Raw genomic sequence first — 5,799 nt, 5'->3', positions numbered from 1 at the left:
CTTATTCTTTAAGGCCACTGGGCAACAGGCGAATACTGTTAAGCAGATTATTAAGACTTATGAGCAAGCCACGGGCCAACTATTGAATCCGGCAAAATCATCTATCCTCTTTGGAGATTCTTGCCCAGCCAGTATTGCAGCTGAGATTAAAGGTGTGTTGGAGGTGGTCAGCTCCGGTTTTGAGGAGAAATATTTGGGCTTACCAACGCCGGATGGCCGGCTTACAAAAGGCAAGCTTCAAAACCTGCAGGAGAAAGTTAGTAAAAGGTTGTTTGCTTTTGATGGACATCCAACACAAGCTGGGAAGGAAACGTTGATTAAATCTCTGGTGCAGGCGATCCCCACCTTTATTATGAGTGTTTTTAAGATACCACTGGGGGTCTGTGATGATTTGAACCACATGATCCGTAACTATTTTTTGGGTTTAGAAAAGGGAAAGCGTAAGACGCATTGGTATGCTTGGGAGAAAATGTTGCGAGCAAAATCACAAGGAGGCCTTGGATTCAGGGACTTTAGACTCTTTAATCAAGCGTTGCTTGCAAGGCAAGCGTGGAGGTTACTGATCCATCCTGATAGTCTGTGTGCAAGGTTGCTCAAGGCAAAATACTACCCGAATGGGAGGATTGAAGATACTATTTTTTCGGGTAATCCATCCCAATCATGGCAAGGGGTCTGTCATGGGCTCGAGTTGCTAAAGAAAGGGCTCGTGTGGCGCGTTGCGAATGGCCAGAATGTGAGAATATGGCGAGACCAATGGTTGATGAGAGGCAACACAAATTCTATGCTTTCGAGTAAAGGTCGGTGCCGCCTCAAATGGGTGGCTGAGTTACTTGATCATAATGGCAACTGGGATCTGCAAAAGTTCCAACGTTTCTTCTTACCGATTGACGTGGCACAGATCTGCAAGATAAAACCCTCGCCACCGCTTGGGGAGGACTTTCTGGCATGGGCGCCGGAGAGAAGTGGAGTTTTCACAGTGAAGAGTGCTTATTGGCTTGCTGCTAATGAAATGCTACAACCATCGATCCCTTCGTCGAGCTCTGTTGCAAATAGTAGCAGGGAAGTGTGGAAGCATATCTGGTCTTGTCCGGCACCGCCGAAGGTTAAGTCGTTTGCTTGGTGATTAGCAACGAACTCTCTAGCGACGTGGAAGAATAAGAAACGGAGAACTCTGGAGGAACGGGACACTTGTCCAGTCTGTGGCAGAGAAGTGGAGGACTCGTTTCATGTGTTCTGTGCATGTGATAATGCTCAGCAGCTCTGGGGGGCAATGGCGAAGGTGTGGGAGCTGCCCAAACTCACAGATATAAAGCGACATGATGACTGGTTCAGCCAGGTAACATGCGAAGCTGAAGTTCACCAGCGTGTCTGCTTAATTATGCTCTTATGGAGAATTTGGCACGTCAGAAACGAAGTTGTCCATGCAAAACCGGCTCCTCTAGTGGATGTATCTGCCCGGTTCCTGGAAAGTTATTTGATTTCTTTGGCGGGCTTGACCGCTAACCAAGATGTTGATTATGCCAAGGGCAAGATAGTTCCTGCTCAGGTCTTCCTAGAAGCGAATGTGGTCCGTGATTTACAGATACAAAACATTAGCCCTTGGATCCCCCCAACCGAAGGAAGAGTGAAGCTAAATACGGATGGTTCTGTTTTGAATGGCAATGCCGGAACTGGTATGGTTTTGCGGGATCATGTTGGAAATATTATCTTCAGCGCTTGCAGGTTTGTGTGCGATTGTGAAGATGTACTCGAGTCTGAGATATTGGCCATCAAGGAGGGCATCAGTTTGGCGTTGCAATGGAGCTCTCTTTCTATAGATGTCGAGTCTGACTGCCTCGAGGCCGTCCAAATGATCAAGGATACGGGTCGCAACTTTTCAAAATATGCCTTTATGATTGGAGAGATCAAGCAAAGTATGGGGGAACGGGACTCTTGTATTACTCATATCCGCCGCACGGGCAATAGTGTTAGTCATGCCATGGCTAGTTTTGGTAGGGGCAGGGGCGAACCATGATTTGGCTCGGCTCATCTCCTGATGAAGTCTTATGTATTGCCTCGCGAGATTGTAATCCCTTATGATTGAGTAATAAAAGAGTTATTTCGCAAATATATATATATATATATATATATATATATATATATATATATATATATATATATATATATATATACCAGGAATGTGCAGCCAAAACAGAACAGTACAAGTTTGGCGCCTGTTCCCCGGCCGTACACACTCCTTAACACACTAGCTCCCAAACACAACGAAATTGACCAGCCGGGCATAATTAAAGATTAGACATAATACTATGTGGTGCTTGTTTGCTCGGAGTTACACTCTCTCTAAAACTATAACTAGGATGACAGCATCCAGCCAGGGCCAACGGTGCCTTAGCTTAGAGTATCTACAGCCGGCGCCCTAAACTAGCCTCAAACGCCCGGGCAAGCCGTTGGATTACTAACTAGTCACGAAATTTTGATTAAGACAGACGCCTTAAACGGTCTTAAACGTTCGAGTTGACCGACACCTCTCATATCCAGCTTAAATATGAGGCTGATATGGGGCACCCGGACGCGTCGCCACATCATCCCTGGCCCACGATGGCCCACCAGACCTCACATATATGCCTCCCCATCCGCTTGCCGGATCAAAACCTAGCCACTTCACTTTAGTCTCCTCCACTCTCCTCCCCTCCACCACCCAAGCTCCCGTCCGGCGGTCTCCGGCCGTCTTCGACATTGCGGGCAGCGGATCTGAGTCCTTCACCTTCACATCCGTTGACCCTGAGCTCATCCCACGCGGCCCTGAGGAAGAGATGGTCATCCGGTTTGCGCTCCGCCGCTCTCGGAGGAGGCCCGTGCACGTCAGCGCTCGGACTCCTTCCGTCAGGAATCCATTGCGTCCGCCCTAATGACGCATGGATCCGGTGCTAGGTGTGACGTCGCTGCCTCACCGGAGGCGGTGCGGTGCTTCTGGCGTCTGAATACGGTGGCGGACGCGCAGCCCCTCCGATGGGACGTGGAGCAGCGATACACACCATGGGCGTCGTCCGACAAAAACATGGCACGACGTGCCCACTGTGCGAGACACCGAGCATCGAAGGCGGCGGTAGCCCTCGTGGCGGTGGATGTCGGCGAGGCGGAGTCGCATTCTTTGACGCGTCGTATGGTGCAGCAGTCCGGGCGCCGCAAGCGCGTCATGGTGGATGTCGCCGGCTCGTTCTAGGATGGATCCATCATCTATCTGATGTCCACCGGCACCGTTCAGGTTCCGGGCTTCGACGAGAAAGAGTACGGCATGGAAGATGGCGACGCCTTAAGTTCTGTGAGCCAGCTCGTGTCCTATGCCCTACTCTACCTTGCCGGCGACCGAACCAACACTCTGCGGAGCGCAGCCGACCGTCGGACATGGGCACAACGGAGCCGGACGAGCTCGGCTTAAAGATCACTATGTTGCATGCAATAATATGAATTGATGTATCCAGATATGAAATGCATTATTTGAGACATGACCGGTCAGTGTCCGCGGACGCGCCCAGACGCGTCCGCGGGCGTTTGAGGTGTCGGAATTGCCAAGTCCGGCTGTAGATACTCTTAGCTCCCATTTGGTCGGGATTTTTTTTTAATCAAGAGAGACAAGACTCCAAGGGCCGGCGCATATGACAGCATCAGCTTGAGCTGATCGCAATCCACATTAGCATGTGAGGGCGCATATGCCGATGTTCCCCGGGCTCTGCACGTACGGCATCGGCCGGTTTTAAATGGAGGGCGACCGGGCGGGAGGTACGTGGTTGAGGCTCTGGCCTCCAGCCTCCGGGAGCACCGCGTCGACCATCCCTTCCGATCCGCCGCATGTGCGATTGTGCGAAGGAAGCGAGCAGCACGAGACGCGGTGGAGAGCCACACCGCCGTTGCGCGGTACGGGCATCGCACTGGTCAGGTGGTTGCAGAGTACTAGCCCCGGTGTGTGTGTGTGTTTGACGCCCGGGATGGTTGCCGCCGTGGCCGTGGCCGTGACCATTAATAGGTCGCGAGCGTTCATGCCGGCACGCCGCCGTGTTCTGCCCGCGCATGTGCATCGAGATCGAAGGACGCCTGGTCAGACCAGACCCAGGGCCAGGGGGTGTCCGGTCGCTCAAGCTAGCCGCAAGAACATTTCGTTGAGGCGCTGTTTTTCTAAAATACCGAGTATAGGAGCATCTCCAACAGCCGCTAAACGCGCCGCGCGCAAAAAATGGCTTTAGCGCGCGCCCATCGCTTGGTTTGGCGCGGCGCGCAGCGCCAGCTCCAGTCGCCGCGCTAAAATGCAGCGCGCGCGGCTTCAGCAGACGCGTAAAAATTGCAGCGCGCGCTCATTCTATAAACTAGGATATAGGCATTGGAAGCATAGAAACTAGATAGATTATATAGGATTTTAAACAATACAAAAGTATTTTACATCAGAAACATAGATTGCATAATTTAAAAACGACAAACGATAAAACACTAAATAGATAGAATAAAAAACTACTCTAAGTCGCTATCATCATCATCACCATTATCATCCTCTGCGGTGTCGTCTGAGGTTGATAGCCATATGTCCAACCAACGATCATCGTTCTCCGTGAAGAACGACCTCCCGCCTGCTGCAACGAGATCGGTCTGCGCGTTCGCCAACGCCTTCCGCTGACGCCTGTCCAACCGCGCCTCGCGGCGCCTTCGCGTGTCCTCCTCGCGACGCCTTGCCCAATAGCCTTGCTCGTAGGCGACGTCCTCCGGGTGGCGTCGGCGCCACTCCGCCATGACCCGCCCGTCCTCCTGGGCGACGAGGAGGCGGCGCTGCCGCTCGACGTGCTCCGCACGGTCTTGTGCCGTGTTCAGACGAGGCGGCGGGGCGACGTCGAGCGCCTGCTGGAGCGTGTACACGTCTTGGAAGTTCATCTGGCCACGCGGCCGGCCCAGGCGCCACGCCGCCGCGTCGTACGCGCGGGCGGCCTCGCGCGCCGTCCCGTACGTGCCAAGGCCGAGCCGGAGATTGCCGGAGCGTATCTCCGCATAGTAGCCGCCGTTGGGGTGCAGGCAGACACCGCGGTAGCCGGACGCTCCTCGGCGGCGCGGTGGCATGGCGGGGCGCTGGGGCGGTGGAGGCGCGTCGGTGGCGGGGCGCTGGAGCGGCGCGTGGCAGAGAGGGAGAGGAAGAAGAGAAGAGGAGGCGTGGAGAGGCGCGTGGCGCGCGCCGCACTTTATAGGCGCGCCGGAAGCGGTGCGCAAAAAATGAGGCGCGAGCTGGCGCCTTTTCACGCGCGCGCGCATACGGTTCCCGCGCGCGTGATTATCCCGCCACCGCTGTTGCGCGGCAAAACGCTCCGCGCGCGCTAAAAGTTGCGTTTACCCCGCGCGCGCGTTGTTTCGCGCGGCCGTTGGAGATGCTCTAAGAGCAACCCCAACGGGACGACTCATTTCGTCCGGCACCGTTCAAAAGAACGGCACTGACACAAAAGGCGGCACAATGCGCCGACCCAAACGAACGCGTGTCCGCTTTTCGTCCGCGGGTGACCCATTCCCGGTTCATTTTTAGCCGGATTTGCGTCGGCGCGGACACGCGACGGACGCGCGCACGCTCGCCCTCTCCTTCCTCGGACCCGCTGGTCTGTGTCACATTACCCTTCCCCATCCAACAGCAACCCTCGCCCTCCTCCTTCGACGCCGCCGCCGCCGCCCATTTTTGCCGGCGACTCTGCCAGCTGTCGGGGCCTCCACATCCGCCCAGCTATGCCGCCCGCTCCCATGTCGCCCAGCACCGACATCTTTGCCGCCGGAGAG

This window comes from Triticum dicoccoides, chromosome 3B, assembly GCF_002162155.2.
Source record: "Triticum dicoccoides isolate Atlit2015 ecotype Zavitan chromosome 3B, WEW_v2.0, whole genome shotgun sequence".
NCBI classification, from domain to species: Eukaryota; Viridiplantae; Streptophyta; class Magnoliopsida; order Poales; family Poaceae; genus Triticum; species Triticum dicoccoides.
Note: the sequence above shows the minus strand (reverse complement) of the source record.